Consider the following 21054-nt stretch of genomic DNA (forward strand, 5'->3'; position numbering starts at 1 on the left):
TAACCATCCCCACACCAGATATCAAATGGACTTAACAGATATCTACCGAGTATTCCACCCAAACACCGAAGGACATACTTTCTACTCAGTACCCCATGGAACTTTCTCCAAAATCAACCATATACTGCGGCACAAAACAAACCCCCCAAAATACAAAAAGATTGAAACAATCCCATTTATTCTATCAGACACAATGCAATAAAGCTTAAAATCAACACCAGAAGAAACTCTAGTAACTACATGAACACATGGAGATTAAGCAACACACTCCTGAATGATGAATGGGTCAAAGGAGAAATTAAGAAAGAATAAAAGTATTCCTGGAACTAAATGAAAAGGACAATACAACACAACAAAACCTCTGGGACACGTTGAAAGCAACCCTTAGAAGAAAGTTTATAGCTCTAAGTGCCTACATTAAGAAATCAGAAAGAACACAAATAAATGACTTAACATTGCAACTCAAGTCACTTGAAAAGAAACAACAAATGAAACCCAAACCCAGAAGGCAATAATAACGAAAATCAGAGCAAAAATTAATGAAATAGAAACAAAAAAAAACAATACAAAAAAAAATCAACGAATCCAAGAGCTGAGTCTCTGAAAAGATAAACAAGATTGACAGAGTGCTAGCCCAGTTAACCAAAAGAAAGAAAGACCACCTCCAAATCAACAAAATCAGAGAGGAAAGGGGAAACATCACAACAGATACCAGAAAGATGCAGAACATTATAAGGGAATACTTTAAAAACCTACACACTATTAAATTTGAAAACCTAGAAGAAATGGATGGGCATCTAAAAAGCATGGGAACCACCAAAACTAAACCAAGAAAAGATCAAAAGCTTAAACATACCCATAACATATAAGGAAATTGAAACAGTAATACAAAACCTCCCGACTGAAAAAAGCCCAGGACCCGATAGATTTACAACAGAATTCTACCAGACATTTGAAGAAGATCTACACCCAATACTACCTAATTCATTAAAAAAAAAAATGGAGAGAGAACTTCCAAATTCTGTCTATGGGGCCAGCATCACGTTAATATCAAAGCCAGGTAAAGATATAACTGAAAAAGAAAACTATAGACCCATATCCTTAATGAACATAGATGCAAAAATTCTCAACAAAATACTTGCAAACCACATACAGACACACATCAAAAAGATCATCCATCATGATCAAGTTGGCTTTATTCCAGAGATTCAGGGATGGCTCAATATATGTAAGTCAGTAAACATCATAAATCATATAAACTGACTCAAAGACAAGAACCACAAGGTCATCTCAATAGATGTAGAGAAGGCCTTTGACAAAATTCAACATGCATTTAGGTTCAAAGTCCTAGAGGGAACTGGACTGGAGGGAACATACCTCAACATAATTAAAGCCATATAAAATAAACCCACAGCAAACATCATTCTAAATGGGGAAAAACTGGAAGAATTCCTATTAAAATCAGAAACCACATAAGGCTGTCCACTATTTCCACTATTTTTTAACATAGTGTTTGAAACTCTTGCAAAAGCAATAAGACAAGAGGAGGTGTTAAAGCAGTAATAATTGGAAAAGAAGAGATCAAACTATCCCCTTTTGCAGACGATATGATACTATATGTAAGAGACACTAAAAATTCCGCCAGAAAACTCCTAGAAATGATTAACACTTTCAATAAAGTGGCAGGTTACAAAATTAATCTACAAAAGTCGGTAGACTTTCTATATACCAGTAACAAGCAACCAGAGAAGGAGTACATGGAATCATTCCCTTTCATACTAGCTGCAAAAAAATAAATAAATAAATAAAATATCTCAGAATAAACCTGACCAAAGACATTAAAGACCTCTACAATGAAAATTTTAAATCTTTAAAGAAAGAGATTGAGGAAGACATCAGAAGATGGAAGGACCTCCCATGCTCATGGATTGGAAGAATTAATATTGTGAAAATGACCATTCTACCAAAATCCAGTTATAGATTCAATGCAATGCCAATCGAAATCCCCATGACATTCTTCACAGAATTGGAAAAAAGCATCCTAAGATTCATATGGAAGTACAAAAGACCTCAGATAGCCACAGCAACCCTGAGCAATAAGAGAGGTGCTGAGGAGATTACTATACCAGATTTTAAATTGTATTACAGAGTTATTATAGTCATAAAAACAACATGGTACTGGCGCAAAAATAGACCCATAGTTCAATGGAACAAAATTGAAGACCCAAATATGAGTACATGCAATTTCAGCCACCTGATATTTGACAAAGGGGCCAAGAACATTCACTGGAGGAAAGACAGCGTGTTCAGCAAATGGTGCTGGCAAAACTGGATCTCCACTTGTAGAAGAATGAAACTAAACCCCTATCTTTCACCCTGCACAAAAGTCAACTCCAAATGGATCAAAGGCCTCAATGTGAAGTCTGAAACTCAAACTGTTAGAAGAAAACATTGGCAGTAACCTACAAGATACAGGTGTAGGGAAGGATTTTCTAAACCAGACATCAATTGATCAGGAAACAAGGTCAAGAATCAACAAATAGGACCTCATTAAATCCACAGAATGGGAGAAAATCTTCACCAGCAACACATCTGACAGAATATATACTATATATAATGAACTCAAAAGACAAAGAATCAAGAAAGGAAGTAACCCAATTAAAAGACGGGCTAAGGAGCTTAACAGAAAGTTCTCAAAAGAAGAAATAAAGACGAATAAGAAGCATCTTAAAATGTGTTCAACATCATTAGTAATTAGGGAAATGAAAATTAAAACCACTTTAAGATTTCATCTTACTCCAGTCAGACTGGATAAGATCAAGAGAACAAATGATACCAAATGTTGGAAAGGATGTGGGGAAACGGGAACGCTCATCTACTGCTGGTGGGATTGCAAACTTATTCAACCCCTATGGAAAGAATTCTTTAAAAAAACTACAAATGAACCTACCATTTGACCCAGTTATACCACTCCTTGGTATATACCCAAAGAATTCATCTCATTGCAGAGACACTTATATGTCCATATTTGTTGCTGCTTTTTTCATAATAGCTAAGAGATGGAAGCAAGCTAAGTGTCCCTCAACTGATGAGTGGATAATGAAAATGTGGTTCATTTATAAAATGGAGTTTTACTCAGAAGAAAAGAAAGATGAAATTTTCAGGTAAATGGATGGAACTAGATACTGTTATACTAAGTGAAGTAACACAATGTTGTCTGGGAAAAAACAAAAACAACAACAACAACAACAAAAACAATGTGTGTTCTCCCTCATATGTGGATCTTAGCACCAAACCCTGATAAGTGAGTATATATCCAGACATAACTACAGGAACCAGGATAATGGAAAGGAAACAGGGAGGTAAAGGAAAAGAAAGAACCTGAGAGAGAAGAAGAGTGGGAAACAGGCCTTAATAAGGGAGACATGGATAAAAATGGGGTTATTTTAAAGGGTGTGGGGAGGGAGGGTTATACAAGGAACCTTGTGGATAAAGGGAAAGAAGGAGCTCAAGAGAGATGGGACCATAGGAGAAGGGTATTAGTAAGGGAGAAATGGGAAAAATTACTGCACTTTAAATAGGGAAACCATGGTGGAAGCGTTAGACAATGTGAGAGATAAATAATGCCTAGCTAGTTTAAAAACAAAACGGAACCATATTAATCAAACAACGTTCTGACAAAATGTACATAGAACTAGCTCAAGGAATATAATGTATGTCTAGGCAAGGTTTATCTGAGAACATTTCGTCTTTGCTCAAGCTTTATCTACATAGCACATGGTAATTAAAAGTACCAGACTGGTGGAATTAACCTTCTTGGATATTTAACAGGCGTATTTTGAGGCCTGTACTAATTTGGTCAGAGGGACATAAAGGACAGTTTTTGCTCCTTGCCCTCCTAGGTCAACTAAGTTCCAGGGGACTATGAGCATCTCTCAAAATGTCCTGTAACTTTGGTGAGTCACCTGTCCTCTTGATCAAGGAGGCCATGGAGACTCCATGAGATGGACTTGAACCAGTGTTGAGTCTACAGAGAGAAGGGTCAACACAGAAGAAATATTTCCTCCCTGCTTCCACGGTCGAGCAGGACCTTTGACTCATCTTCACATAGATGGAACTGGTAAAAGAAAGGAGCCACGGGCTCCTCCCAAGCCCTGAGGAACAGATCCTCAAATGACTTTAAGTGTTAAAATAAATTGATTTATTTGGGCCAACTGTATAGCCTTAAACACCTAAAAGGAAAGTATAACCAAAGAGTAAAGTCATCAGCATACTTCTTTAAGAGTTCAAGGGATTACACTTCCCAGACATTGTTGGTATGTCTTCTTGTTCCTTTCTGGAATTCCTATCCACCTTTCTGGTGATTTGCGTTTGCAAAGTATGTCTTTCAGGGCTTTCCATTGAGGGGTTTTAATTTTCCCAGCTGAGTTATTTGGAGTTAGTTCTTATGGTAGAAAGGAAGGTGTTCACCTTCCAGGGCTGTGGTTTCATGGCTGAGCCTTTCCCTGACCTCTCTGGAATCCACCCCTCCTTCCTAACACTACTCACCTCTTGGATCCCTGTTCCTGGTCCGTCTTCAGCCCACAGCACTGCAGAAGCTGGACAAACAGTGTGCTTGAGTTCAGGATGAACCCTTAACCTTCAGAGTTAGTTTCATGAGAACATTCTGAGACCACTACTGCTACGTTGAAGCCCTTTGACTTTTCCTTCCTTCCTTCTCCAAGTGATGTATTCCCACACGACAGTAACTGTTCTGTTTGGGGGAAATGACCACATGCACGCTGAAGTCAACGTACCGCCCAAGTTCTTTGAAAATCAATCCTCCGTGCATTTTCGTTTTCTTTGTTGCTTTTGTATAATTTCCAGGAGGAGAAACCTAATAATGTTTATTGTCATAGCTCTAGGCTAATAAATCAATATATATTTCTAATGTGGAAGGCAAAACTTCTGAAATATGTTAGAAAAATGGTCCCACTGCTGTAAGTTACCAACATACCCTTCCCCAAATAAACATAATCTACTCTGTTCTCCACACTCTATCATAAGAACTATGAATACTAAACAATAGCTTTGCATTGAAACAGTCTTTTTAAAATATCTCTGGTACTGAACATTCTTCCTCTCTCTTACTGTATACCACAGTATTTTTTTTTCAGTCAAATATTAGACTTACCAGATCTGAAGAATTATTTTCCTTTTCTTTACTATCTTGGATTATCAATATGTTCCTTTTCTTCTTCCTAGACTAATTGTTCTTGGGTATTGTCTTCTAAGTTGGAATACTAAATGAGCTTCTGAGTGTCATATGCTTTACCTTCTTCTTGATGTGTTTCCTGAGAGGACTGGGTACATTACTGAAATGTCATTAGCCGTATCTATTCTCAGGGACCTGTCTCCCCTTTGAAATAAATAGCAGCTTGGGGTAAGGCAGTCCTCTCAAGTACACAGGCTTCACTCTAGGCTATTTTCTGGGATAATCTGCTCTGGCACAGGAACATTCATACAAGGCGTTGAATGTCTTAAAATACGCTGTGCACCTCAGGGTAAAGCTCGAGCCCATCAGGAAGATGGTTGGCTTCTAATTGTTACATTACTGCCTCCCCTCTCCCATTATCTTGTTTATGGGAGGGGTGATTTTCACAAAGCTACATTTGTTTTTCATTTAAGTTTGCAAATACACAACCAAATCAAAGGGGAGAGCAGCATGCACTCAGGTTTAAAGGGAACGAATACACATTGATGTCTCAAGAAGAAATCCAACATGATAGACTTTGGGAGAGAATCCACTGTCAGGTCATTCTAGGACTGAGTCATTTTCATAATTACATTTGATTATTAAATTGAAGAAAGTAATAAGGTTTGTCACTGAAAGCTGTGACTCAATATGCATGTGAAAATTAGGAGGAGAGACGTTTGACTCAGGAAGTAAAGCTACACAGGAAAGATAAGAAAGTCACACTCAAAAAACAAAAGAAGGTTCTTACTTTATACTAAAGACCACATGCCAGGCAAATTCTACCCCTATTAATACAAACATAAATTTCGTCACACTCACTCCATACTTACTACATAAATTAACTTACAACTGATGTAGTAGCATATTTAAGAATAAAGAAGTGACTGGAGAGATGGTTCAATGGCTCAGAGCATTTGCTGCTCTTGCAGAGGACCTGAGTTCTGTTCCCAGCACCCACATGACAGCAAAGCATGTCACAGCTCCTCTGGCCTCTGCAGGCACTAAAAAAATAAATAAAATACTTTTTAAAAAAGAAGGAAGAAATAAGATGGACCCACACTGAAAGACATTTGGGGACACAAATCAGACTCTAAGGGCAGTGTTACGTATATATGAGAGTACATTATATACTCTCATATATAATATGAGAATTGTAAATGAATATATATATAATAGTACATTAAACTGGGCCCAGGACAGTGGGGAGGTGACAGGATCTAAATACCGTCAAACTGTATTGTATGAAAATTGTGAAAATTCAGCTAAAAATATTGTCTCGTTGGGAAATGTATAAGAAACCCCAACTTTAGCCTAGGAACTATTGACAGATGATGGCTACTGGGAGGGGGAGAGTCAGTCTCTTTTAAGGGCATGACTCTTGTTAGATTATTCAGAATTCAGTGGGTGGACCAACACCAAAGGGGATTGGGGGACACAAATTCGACTCCATAGGTATATATAAAATCAAAATATATTGTATGAAATTCACAAAAATTCAATAAAATGGAACAAAAGCTAGTATTATCTGGGAAGGAAAAATATATTGTGCTGAGCAAAATTGCTAAAAAAATTACATAAATAATAACCAATGCAATACAAAATGGAAGTGATGATTTGGGGAAAGTGAAAATATGCTTTATTTGTGCCAAGTGGGTATCCAGAATGCTTGTAACAGTAAGGTTGGGATGGGCACACAGGTCCTTGGTTGCACCTACCTTTGACTCCTTTAGATATTCCTGACCTTTGGACTTGTCGTCCTTCCAGTTATGCATAAGTATCTCTAGCCCTGGGCCTCTTTCATCCCAGGCACTTTACCCATCTAGTGGATGACTACTATTCTTCTTGTCTACCTTTACCTACAGTCTTTGAGAGGATGAATGAGTTTATAAACATAGTGGGATCAGGAAAGAATGTACTACTATTCTTCTTGTCTACCTTTACCCACAGTCTTTGAGAGGATGAATGAGTTTATAAACATAGTGGGATCAGGAAAGAATGTACTACATAGATGTCCATGATGTTCACTGTTATAAATAGCAATGATAAGATGATGTTAAATTAATATTTGTGTCAGAATAGCATTTACTTTTTTAAAAAAATTTATTTATTTATTTATTTATTTACTTATTTATTTTGGTCCTTTTGGGACAGGGTCACCCTGTAGCCCCAGCTGGCCTGGAACTCACTATGTAGACCAGGCTGGCCTTGAACTCACAGAGATCTGCCTGCCTCTGCCTCCCAAGTGCTGGGACTAAAGGTATGCATCACCATGCCCAGTTTTATTTATTATTTTTAGTTTATGTGTATGCGTGTATTGCCTGCATGTAGGTAAGTGTACCCGTGTTGTACAATTCCCCTGCAGGACAGAAGAGGCTGTTGGATCCCCTGGGACTGGAGTTACAGACAATTGTTAGCTGCCATGTGGGTGCTAGGATTCGAACCCAGGTCTTCTGCAAGAACAACCAGTGTTCTTAACCGCTAAGCCATCTCTCCAGCCCCAGAATAGCATTTACTCTTAATGGTGGTATGATTCCAAATTCCTAAAAAGAGGACAGAGGGGAACAATGCTAGAGCACGCATGTTAGTTAGGAAGGAAGCAAAGTTTTGAAATTTATAACTCATGAACATATGAGGAATCACAGCAGTCACAGTGCACAGCTGACGTTCCCCATAACAGGCTTTAAAGGCCTAGTTATGAGATTATGACTGATAGCCATTTTAGAAATTCAAGTTTATCTTAAACTACTTCAAAAGGCCAGACTGTCAGCAACTTAAGACATGCTTTCTTCTCAATGATGAAAATAAAATATCTTTTTAGCAATGGTGAATATTAATTTTAATTTCCTAGAAAATTGTCCTTAAGTGACTCCCTTATATTTCCCCCCAATGCAAAACTATGCTACCTTTCTTTATTTTCTAGTTCATTGGCTAAAATAACACCTTGAATCTATCTGGTCCAAGGTCATAGAGAGCTCCATTAATGAGATTAAACTGAGAATGACTTTGACCTGCTATTAATATGTTTCAAGTCCTAAAATTATATATTAATATTTACTATAAAGGAGTTAAAATGGGAAAAACTGATAACGATATGAAATAGTCAAATGAATATTAAAATGTGTAGTCCTAATTTCTTACATCGTGGGCATGAAAACAGATTATCATACAATATATTTAAGCAGTCAGGTGGGAAAATAAGTCATGCTTGATCCTGGTACAGTGGGCCCTACACAGACATGGAATCTATTACTATAGATTCAATTAAACATACATCAAACATGTTAAAATAAATGTGTACTTATCATGGACAGACTTTTGTTTTGTCATTATAACAATACAGTCTGTTTGATTTCCGTAGCACAGCAATACATGCTAACTATTATTTACATAACATTTCCATTGTATGCCTTACATGCAAACTAAGATGATTTCAGGTATATGGGAAGATGTGCACAGGTTACATACAAACATGCATTTTACATGAAACTGTAACATGTGTATGTGATATGTTGGGGCCCTAGAATCAGGCTTCCATGAATACTGGGGAATGGTCAATATATTTGTTTGCGTTTGATTATTTCATTTGTATAAGTCTTTCATGTAATATGTAGAAATTTGGACTAGGGAGCAAAGCAGTACGTGACAATATAAGTATAATGTTTTAAAGGTGAAAAATGAATTACCACACTGTGTGGCTAGTTCCTATTTGCCAGGGTTTTCAAAACCTCAGTAAATATTTTAAATTATAATAATAGTTTACTTCTTTTCCAAAGTGTGTGTGTGTGTGTATGTGTGTGTGTGTGTGTGTGTGTGTGTGTGTGTGTGTGTGTTATATGAGCATGTGTGTGGGAGAGGCCGGAAAAGGGAGGCCATTGGGTCTCCTGCTATATATCACTCTCCAACCTTACTTTCTTGAAATGGCATCTCCCACTGAACCTGGAGGTAAGGTGGTGCCCTACAAACCCCATTAAGCTTCCTGTCTCTGTCAACCTAAGGTGCTGGGATTATAGACAAATATATCACCACACCTTAGTTTTACATGAGTTCTGGGGATTTGAACTCAGACCCTCATTCTCGGGCAGCAAGCTTTCATACCCATTAAGCAATCTTTCTAGCCCCTTTTACCAAAGAAGAGGGAGGGAGAGTCGGGGAAAGAGAGAGATGGGGAGTGGGGACTAGAATCACAGAGGGAAACCACTGATAATTCTGCCTGGTAAGAGCCAGGAAATTCTAAGAAGTTCTAGATTTTGCATAAGGCCTTTTGTAAGAATTTGCCAAGTGAGGTGCAAAGGTCTAACTCAGGCACAGAAAGCGAAAAAAGAAAGCCTGGACGCATGGAGTAAACAAAAGAACAGACACGTGTGTGATCTGATACACTTGCTGAAAAACCAATAGTGCAGCACTGGGGGGTGGGGACTTCTGATAGCAGATCTGATACACATTTTATGACTTTGTATGTGTGGCCAGCAGACTATATGGCAGTCTTGCGGCATCTAGGTTCCACGGAGTCGAACCTGGCAAGGCCTAAGACTAGTTTCTACCCAGTTACATACGGCACAGTCTTATAAAGAGCATCTCTCTCATTCTGACTCTTAAGAAAAATGTAGAGATGACAAGGGGGCCCCATGGGAGAAGGAACTAAGGCAGCCACTGGCCAACAGTCAGCAAGGAACTCAGCAGCATCTGTTCTGCAGGCTTCGGGGAGCCTGGTGCTGGCAACAACCACGTGAGTTTGGAAGTGAATCTTTTCCTACTGAAACTTCAGATCCTTAGAGACACTTCACTGCTGTTTCTGAGACCCTAAAAAAGAGCGTGCAGCCTCAGCATCCCTGGACTCCCAATTTACAGAAACTGTGATATAATCAATGTGTGCTATTTCTAAGACAAGAAAATTATTGGAATATTATTATCCACTAACTAACTAGTATAGCAGTTATTGTAGTTTGTTTTAATAACAACAAGGTAGCCATTAAAATTGTTCCAAGTGGTGGTGGCTGGAGACGACTCCTGCTCTTCCAGAAGACCCAGGTTCAATTCCTAGCACCCACACAGTCGTCTGAAACTCTAGTTCCAGGGCATCTGATGCCCTCTTCTGGTCTCCATGGGCATTGCACACATGGTACACTTACATGTAGAAAAAAAAAAAAAAAACACTTGTACACATGAAATAAAAATAAATAAATAAATAAATTTTAATTGTTCAAGTTTATCTTGGGTATGGTGACACATATCTTCAATCCCACCACTTGGGAGGCAGAGGCAGGTAGATCTCGGTGAGTTTGAGGCCAGCCTGGTCTACATAATGAGTTCCAGGCCAAGCTGGGAATACAGGGAGACCCTGTCTCAAAAAAAATTCTTTTTCAAGTGAGAAACAAGTTTGACATCTTTATTTAGAGAGGAAGATCTAGAAAGTAATTTTGGAAAACAAGGTAGGGGTGGGTGGAAGAAGACGGAAAAGCAGTTTGGAGATTTGTGGAGTGATCTGAGTCTAAGGAATGAGCAGGTCAGCCTGCTAAGCTCCCAATGTAAGAACTGGAAACGGCTTAAAGAGTCCGAGTCTGTTTACTGTACTCATTTATTTTTTCATGTTTTGCACACACATATATTGTATGTTGAACGTGTGCCCCTCACAAAAAGTCATGTAGCACTAATCAATCCCGGTGTTGATAATACTGGTGATTTTCTAGAGTAATGCTGCCCTGTGTTTGCAGCCGTTGCATCTTCCAGATGAGAATTTATTTATAAAGAATATAGGTCTCTGAAATCTAAATCATATTTCTTTTTTTCTTTTGTTTTCATTTTTGTTTTTGTCTTTGTTTTTGAGATAGGGTCTCCCTGTATCCCCAGCAGGCCTAGAACCCGCTATGCAGACCAGACTGTCCTCCATCTCACAGAGATCTGCCTGCCTCTGCCTCCGAAGTCCTGAGATTGCAGGCAAGCACCACCACGCCCAAGGAAAATTATATTTCAATAAATTGTTTCTGTTACTCAGCTCACCTAACTAGGTTCCTTGTTCATAAAACAAATATTTATAAAAATCTATTTTATGCCAAACATTTTGAGTACTTAGTATATATCCATGAGGGCATTCAGTCAGTTTTCAAAAAATATTTTTAAAGTCGCCTATGTATTAAGGAAACATTTGTTATCATAATGAAAGCAAAAATCTTGGTCTTAATGGACTTGATGGAGGAGCTAAAAGCAGCAGAAACATATAAAGACATTTCTAGCATAATGTCAATAAAATTAGAATTCTGTAGAAAAATAGACCAGAGAGATGAGGCAGAGAACGCTGGTGATGCCGTTGACGTCATCGTCTTCCCCCGTTCCCTCATACCGAGGGGATGCTGGGGTCAGAATAGGGAAGAACGGGAGTATGTGCTCTAGGACATCTAATGGGACAAACCCATGCGAGGCTCAGACAACTGCACCTGGTAAGGGGCAAGGGCAAACACCTGGGGTAGAAATGTGTTTATTCATGTAGAAGCGTGAAAGTTCAGGAGGTAAGTAAGGGGAAGACTGGAAGGAAGCCTGGAGAGTCAAACATTGCAGAGTACATGCTTCGAGTTTAACGATATAGATTTTGTCCGAAAGGAAGCTATAACATTTTCAAAATTAAAATGCCCTCTATGGGTAGTTTGTGCATGACTGATTATCATGGGTAACAGTGGAAGCAGGAAACCAGATTGGAGAGTGTGGTAGGACTGTGATCTGGACAGGGTCTTTTCACTGGCAGAAACAAGAATGAGCCAGACGTTATGGACAAGACAGGCAGGCCTGCAGTGGACTTCAGCCCTTGAGCAGTGGGGAGCTGGGACCGAGCAACAGGTGATTACACATCTCAACACAGGAAAGAGACAAGTTCGAATTAACTTCTGAGATATCTAAAGAGGTAACTTCACCTTCATCGTGGGCATAGTTTCTAAAGGTGTTTTCTGTCTTGGGCACAGGCATTCGATGAGGTTGGTACATGAAAGAGACCTCAGCTTTGCTGGGGACCAGCTTCAGCCTTCATCTATCACAGATAGCCTGGCCTTATGAATAGTTTCTGAACCTTAAAATAGGTTCAGAAACTTTAGGTTCAGGACTTTGATTGCTTAAGCTGCTGAAAAAAGTATAGAGTTAAAAAAAAACAATATGTTTGTGCTCTAAGGGTGCTCAAACTCGGTGAAACCTTACTTTTAAGGATCAGCTGCTCAATTCCATGCCAAGCAGAGTCTGACCCAAACATTGAGACGGCGAGGAAAACAGGCAGCGTATAAAGATATCAGCATCAAGCTGTTTTACCCCATTTTAGTCATCCATCAGACATTTGAGGACCCAAGTAAAGAATGAATGGCTTCAGCAAGCGCCCTAAAGGAACTGGAGTAATACAGAGTAACCTAGGCAACTGGTATCATAATCCACCTGCCAGAAGTGTCATTTAACAGCAGAGCTAGTGGGAAACTAATCACCCTCCAACTGGGTGACATCACAAATTAGTGATTTTATAAGTCAACTCAAGCAAGTGCTATGACTATTCTGACAGAGTGTCTGACATGTGAGATAATCCAGGGGTCACTGAAGAAGGACTCTTTACAGTGCAAGGTGTTTTTGCTGGTAACAATATCACTTGCCTTTGCTTATTCCTTAATCCTCAGGTATTTGGGGACTATCAGAAATCATTGTGTGGCCACCTGGAACACCATCACTTTTTAGCAGATCGAGTCACAAAGGACTCACAGTCTGTGCATGTGTGGCCTTTTGGCCCAATCTGGTGTTTTATGACAAAGCTGTTAAGAGAGTCCAAAAATGGAGGTTGAGGAAAGCACACATCATGCTTTAATGGGCAACACATTAAGGGCTTATTTGGCTTCAATCCCCTCAGGGTGGTCCCTAACTGTCTCAGAGGTTCAGTGAGAAGATAAAAGGAAAATCAATACTGACTTGGCTAGGAAATGAAAAGAAAGGGAAATCTATAGAGTTGGATTTCATAACATTTATTAAATCTTACTAAGAATGGTCTTAATTTTTAATAGAGAAATGAGGGGCTTACACTCTCACTTAGACTAGAAGGAAAGGTTTGATGGATGGGAGGAAGGGATCAGAAAAAAGGATTTGGTTTTGATTTTGATTTTCATAGTTAGAAATAAAGGCTATACCCCTCTAGGGCATTAGAATCTCAAATTCAGAGAACAAATTAGCAATAGAAATACAATGTTTGTAATCTTGAATATTGAGGTAATTTTCAAAGAAATGAAAGGATGAAATTGCTAGTGAGTGAGTATGCAAATGAAGTGGCCTCTAGACTCAGCCAGGATGCTCAAACTTTTAAAAGTTGGGAAAAAAGACTAAAGGATAAATCAATAATATTGGTTAAAGTTTGTCCTGCCAAAATATGGATAGAGGGTCTAAACCTTGTCAACTGTAAAGGAGACTTTATTGGGGAAAATGATCTTTGAAGATTTAGTAAAGTTCAAATGAAGTGATTAGGGTTTTCCCTGTCCAATCTCACTAGTGTCTTGTGAGAAGAGAGAGATAGTCTCAAAGGAGGCCACATGAAAGCAGAGACTGGGGAGGTGAAAATGCCACTTGACAGTGTTGGAAGAGATTGAAGTGATGCTATCAGAACCTGGTGACAAGGATGGCCACAAGCCACCAGAACACAATAGGGCAGAGAGAGGATGCCCAGACAGAAGGTTATTTGGTGGTTCCTTAGTGGTTAAGCTTAAGTTTTGTGCTAAATGGAATTAAGTCTCTGGTCATGTAGAAATATGAGGTGCTAGAATATTCTCAGCTTAATGGACTGAAAATTAATCACTTTAAAACTACTATTACCAATGTATTATATAACTTGGAAATAAAGGAAAGGATGCACAGGCCAAGGTAAGATGAAAGGGAATAAAGCTTGTAAGCCCCTTCCACATCAGCTTCCCAGCATCACAATGTGCTCATCAATTGGGTAAGCTCACCATATGGGGTGTTCATGAAGTTTCCACTACACAGAAGTGATTGATTAAATCTCTGCTCATTAGAGCATGAACTCAATGTTCAGCCCCTCTTTCCTCCCCAGAGTTGAAAGAGTAAACATCCTAGCCTTCCAATCAGAAGACTTCTTATTCCAGAAGCTAGGGTGAAGCTCCCTATAGTCATCTGACTAGCAGAAACTCAAGTGTTATTGAAAGGGGCTTGTTATATGCATAACAAATACTACTTCACTCCACTCAGGCTAATTCGCATGTTTTGAAATTTCTTGGCCTGGTCCTAGGAACAAAGAGCAAGAAGTTATTTATTATCACAGAGAAGAAGACAGGCAGTATATAGAAATCTACTTTGATTTGAGGAACAGCAACCGAAAATCCATGAAATCAAAGGAGCTTGAATCTAGGGGAACAGAATGGCAGTAGAGGAAAACAGAAAGGATTCTCCCACATCTTCAGTATAGTCATGAACTGCTCAGTGACAGAGAGCACACTACCTGAGTCTGGGACAATTACCCTGAGAGATATGTGGGAGATGCCTTCAGAGGTCACAGGAAGCCAATTGTGTTGTCTCTGTCAGTCAGCATGGAAAACTTCAAAATGCACAGAGTAGTTGTGCAGAGGTGTTTTCTATCGTCGTGATTGTAGTGATGGTTTGGTACATGCAAACACAGGATGAGATTTAGCAACCTAAATGCCAATGACATGCATTTAAGTTTATGTTTATTATTCTGCAATAAAACTGTTCTAAAAATGTTAAGAGCAACTTGAGTTTTTTTAAATAAAAGGTAATAGAGTAATGATACAGTAAATACAGGAAAAAGAAAATTAAAGAGATTTCATGTGTATTTTGTTTTGAAGAAAAGGGAGTATTTAAAAGTCAGAATTTGTACAAGTTACTGATTAAGCTGACATAAAAGATGAATTGGAAACAATAGGAACAGATAGAGTATCCAGTTAGAAAAATCATGGCTGAATTGAACTCTCTCCTGTGACACTTTGTTCCTGTTTTATTATACAAACTACATATATCCAATGACCATCCATTTCATCATTTGTAAAACCAGGATAGCAGCGCTATATATTTTACATTGTGCCTGGAATCGTAGAACTCACCAAGTCAAACAGCAAGCCTGAGTGTAGCCTAAAACATAATGACTTTTTGCCTTGGCTTCTTCTGGACAGAATAGACAATGAAAAGACACCCATTGCAGTGATCTAGCAAGCTTATCTCCATGTAAACACGGACTAGCCATTTATCAATTATGTAATGGTTTATATTGTGTCCAATCTGCTTTACTTTGCTAATTGCACACAAATCAACTGTGCTGATGAGGAAAATATTGTTATAATATTTACTATTCCTAGGAAAGTTGGACGACGAAAGAATATTTTTGATCTCACAAATGAACTCAGGATAATTTATTAATCCCATCTAAGATTGTCTCCAGCCTCATGCCACCCACTTTTTACCTTTTCCCTATATGCTGTTTTTCTGTGATTCAGTCTTCAAATCCCAAACAAGCTTACGTCTGAGTGCCCTGAGCTACGGCAGGCCCTCATTTTTCTTGGGACACATTCTTCTTTCCACATTCCCCTATTGTGTCCATGCTGGCCCACACTTGGCTAAACATTAACTCATTTTTACCCAGTCTATGGAGCGTCTAGATTCTTCCAGGAATTTCCTATTTCTTATTTGAAACATTCTCCAAAACAGAGCCACCCTGGCTCCATCGCCATCCTAGCGAGTGCCCCCACCCCCACAAGCCCTTGTTCACACTGGCGACACAAGATCTGCACGCCTTCCCACCTCATCAGGTGGTATATGTTTGTGGGAAATAGAAAAAAAAAAAAAACAGTAGAATTATGACCCTTGTTCCTCCTGGTCCAATTTCACTTTAAAGTATCTGGAATCTTATCCTATTTGGAAATCTTGAACCTGAGAAAATATAAATTCACCATTGGTAATTAAATTCTGATGCTGATGCCCAGTCACAAGAGTTTCAACAGGTCCTTCAAAGCCAAAGTACAAGACTGAAAGACTGATGCTCACAGGACATGTTCAAGATCAAGCTGCCTCTTGGTGAGGCTTTCTCCCTCACATGCCAAGCTCTGAGCTCATCTGAATTCTTGAATAAAGACTGTTGCAGTACCCAGTCACTGGACTGCCCTTTGCCCTTAACAAGGATATGCAAAGTTTTCCCCACAGACCTAATCCTTCCTTAAATCATTCAGTACAAACCTAAACCTTGTTGAAATCCCTGTCACTCCCTCTTCTCTGAGATGCCCACCATTTTCCCCTATTGTGTGTCCTTAGCTGCAAGTAAAGACCTATCCTATTTCTTTCTATCCTCTGCTTGGGTGCATCCCTGATGGGTTCTGGCAGGTGAACTTTAACACATTCCAGTTATTCCTCCTGTACATCTCTTATGGTAGTGAGGGCTGCTGTTGGCAGAAGAGTAACTTTGGCTCAGAAGGCAGAGTAGTATTTCTCACGTGTCCTCCCTGGCTGAATTCCTCCCTGAGCAGTACCTCTGGACTGTCCTCCCTGCCCTCCTTTGTCCATGCCTCCGTCCCCCTTTAGCAATCTGTCTTTATTTGTTTCTCTGTTCTTGCAAGTCAGTGGAACGACTTAGAGAAGAGCAGGCGATGCCTCACCTTTTCTGTGGTGGCAAGCCCTTTGGCTGGCCAGAGTGGTTATCTGAACTGCGCTGTTTGGCTGGACACTGCCTTCTGACATCCCTGTTGTCTTTCCATCCCGTCTGGCCTCTTTAACTCACGCAAAATGGCAGTCAAATTTGTACATGGTGGGATTTAAACAATTTAATGAATGTGACTGGGCACACATGGAAAGGGCCTAAATATTCCAAAAGGTCTAAGAAAATTACTGAAACTTCTGTTAGGATACATACATGTACTGTACTACTTAGTGATCTAACGCTTTGTTTAAGAGCAACGGTGTTTTAGTCTATCTGTATAATGTAAAACATAACCCTAAAAATCATAGCAGTGAATTTTATACTGTTTGGTTTTACGTTCCCTGCCTCCTCCTGTGAGGCTTTGGTTGTCAGCATCCTGCTGACAGGAACTGCGCTTTTCCTCTCTGGGTGGACGCAGAGTCTATAGCAGTCAATACAAAATAGACCCTTGGGTCTTCCAAGGCAGCTATTCACAAGAAGCTGGAAAATGTAACTTAGAAAATCCAGCATATTTCCTAGTGGGTTCACTATTTATATAGACAATTAATATATTACTTTACAAAGCATCTTTTTAGAGGCTGAGTTTTGTTAATGTCTTGATAATTGAATGCTATGACTTATCAGATTGTTGAATACCTGGCTGGGATTTAACTTTGGTCATGCAGTGCCTTTTGAAATGAGTTCTCTCCTTCCCCGGAAGAAACATTTTTACACAAAGGAAGTTGGGATCTTCTTTGGCAGACATTCATATACCCCTTTTTGTTGGTCCAGAACATTGACAATAGTGGTAGGTTCCCTTTACTGTACCTCTGACTTCCCAAGTAACACCAATGATTTCAAGCTCATCTTTACTTAACATCAGAAATGTGAATGTTCATAAAGTAAAAGGTACATGTGGTGGGTAACAAATCAATAAATTATAAAGACTGATAGCGTGTTTTGCCAATAAAATAATATGTTTTCAAGGGGCTAGAGAGATGGCTCAGTGGTTAAGAACACTGGCTGCTCTTCCAGAGGACACAGGTTCCATTCCCAGCACCCACATAGTGGCTAATGGCTGTCACATAACTTTCTTTTAACCTCTATGAGCATTGAACGACGACATGGATGCACTTACATATATGCATGCAATGCACTTACATGCTAAAATAAAAAAAATTAAATTAAATTAAAAATTTAAAAATATGCTTACCATAATATCATAATTCATGCACTATTTCTGGACACAAATTATTGCATAAAAATCAGTTTGGTGAGCACTATTATCATCTGCATCCAAAGATGAGCAAACAAGGGACTAAGACGATGCCTCAGTTGGGGAAATGTCTGTTGAACAAGGGGCATGAGGACCTGAGTTCAGATCCTCAGCACCCAGGTAAAGGCCAAGAAGCCAGGCACTGTCACATACTTCTGTAATCCTAGTGCTGGGTGGGGGGAGAGAGAAGGAAAGTAGATCTCCAGAGCTTGCTGGCCAAGCAATCAGCCAATAGATGAGTTCCGAGTTCTGAGTTCTGAGTTCAAACTCATCTATGAGGAGAGGGCCTGTGGTGATGGTTCCATCGTGAAAGTGCTTGCTTGCCAGCAAGAGGACCAGAGGAATTCAGACCTCCCCCCAGAACTCACATAAATGCTAGATGGGTAAGGTTACTTGTCTATACTTATAGCCTCAGAAATCAGAGGCAGGGGAATTCAGAGAAAAAGTTACTCTGGGTTTGACTGAGAGAACCTGCCTCAGGAATAATGAGAAGAGTGATAAAGGGAAGGTTTCATAATGACATCAACCTTGGGCCTCCACACACAGGCTCACCCATGTGCACACATACCCACATACATATATATCTCCACACACATGAACACACACATACATCTCTCTCTCTCTCTCTCTCTCTTTCTCTCTCTCTCTCTCACACACACACACACACACACACACGAAATGAAGAAGAAAAATGAATTAGTTGGAGAACAATAGTAAAAAACAGCTAGTATCAACCCATGGACTCCCCATGGACAGGAGCTCCATCACACAGAAGGAAAAAAGCACAGACACAGGCACACGAAGGCCAAATGACTTTTCCAAGTCCCGAGAGGGCTGATGAGTTCAGCAGCCAGACTCCAGCATGTCTGCCTGGTCTCACAGTCCTGTCTCACATCCTCCTGTGCGGTAGACAGGATTTCCATGAGATGAGATTAAAAACGGCCCCTGCCCTGAAAGCATAATTCTCTCAACTCTAAGGAAAAAAGGAGAAGAGGCCTCCCTGAGTATTTTGGGTAGTTTGGAGCATTTTTGAATGCAACCAGCTTTGCCTCAACAGCATCTTCAGTTAGACCCATTTTAGCTTCCTTACATAAAACTGGAATTTTACCATCATTTTCAAAGCTTCCATGAAGGCTGGAGAGCTGCTTTACTTGGTAAAGTCCCTCCCTTACAAGCAGGAATGGCCATGTTCAGATCCGCAGCACCCATGTAAAAGCTAAGTGCATTGATACACATCTTTAATCTCAGTGACAGGATCCTGGGGCTCTTTGGCCAACCAACATAGTCAAATTGATTCAACAAGTTCAAGGTTCAGTAAGAGACACTGTCTGAAAAAGTAAGATGAAGAAACAATTGAGAAAGACACCCAAAGTCAACCTCTGGCCTCCACACGTGAGTACCCACATGCATACATGCACACATACAGGAACAAATACACACACACACACACACACACACACACACACATGTTGATCAATCAAATCTTCCAGCATGTAAACTGAGGATATTTTCTTCAAGCTCTGTAGGAAATGGTATGAATAAAGTAATTGATAAAAGACTCTATCAAATAAGACCCCACCTTACTTAGGAGCAATGTAAAGAGTCTTTTGCAGGCTGGAAAGATTGCTCAGTGGTTAGGAGCACTTGTTGCTTTTGCAGAAGCCTGGAGTTTGGTTCCCAGCATCCACATGTTGGCTAAGAACTACTTGTAACTCTATTTCCATGGGATTCAATGCTCTCTTCCGGCTTCCCCAGGCATGGGGATGGTATACGCATGTGGTATACACACATATATGCAGATAAACACACACACACACACACACACACACATATATATATATATATTCTTAAAAATGGATCCTTTGGAAGCTTTCTAATTTAATATACTTTCTCTCTAGTGGTTCTAGGATCCTATTATCCACAAAATAATATTATTTATACATTAAAGAAATTAATTTAGGACTGTCATGAGCTTCACCTAAAAGAATCCTAGAGTCTTTAGTTGTAAAGCCTATGATGATAAAAATTCAAAATCCCCCCAAAGAAATAAATGAATAAATGCATAACAACTTCCTGCTGTGCATGTAAATCATTCCTTCAAAGGATATTTGGATTCTTGATTTTTTTATGAAATAATAAATTTTCTAACTTTTGGAAGGAATTTGGTAGTCAACCACTCTGTACAGTGTTAGGGTCCTGGAACATCAAAGGAGAATATAGGAAAATATCAGAATTCATTTCCAATAAGAAAATTGCTAAGTACAACTATTCATAGTTCAAACATTTTCAAAAATAATATATAATATTTAAAGGAAAATGCTAGTCCAGGTACAGCAGACTTCTCACGCATTATTTGCTGTTGGAAAACAGTAAAACCAAGACTTTAAAAACATGAAAATTGAGAAAGCCCCCTATTTCACGAGGATGCAGTTATTTTTCCATTTTTGTTTCTATGAGATGAGTGGATGAGAAGTTGAATTAAATAGAATAATTTGTCAAAATAAATCTTTATTAGCATTTTAAGCACATGAGGTTTCATGCACATCAGTGACTCAGCAGAGTTGAAATAGCTGTGTCCTTGCCTTGAAACTCATCTTTGAGGTCAGAATCTAGCTTGAGAATTGCAGGCTTTTGTTATAAATTGGCAAATTATGGCAATTTCTCAGGTAATTTGAAGCAGTGCAATGATTCATCTCTGAAGAAACTACCAAACAGCAAATAAATGCTTCTGAGTGTGTCACAGATGCGTTCCTATATGAGTCACAAGGATTATCAGGTCAATTTTCACTTTTGAAACGTCTATATATCATGGGTTTGAAAATCAATGTTTATTAAACCCAAATACAAATGTAGTCTTAGAACAGAAAGAACAACTATAAAAATTGAAAAAATTAAGTATTTTAT

This window comes from Nannospalax galili, unplaced genomic scaffold (assembly GCF_000622305.1).
Source record: "Nannospalax galili isolate Female #2095 unplaced genomic scaffold, S.galili_v1.0 scaffold9, whole genome shotgun sequence".
Taxonomy (NCBI): Eukaryota; Metazoa; Chordata; class Mammalia; order Rodentia; family Spalacidae; genus Nannospalax; species Nannospalax galili.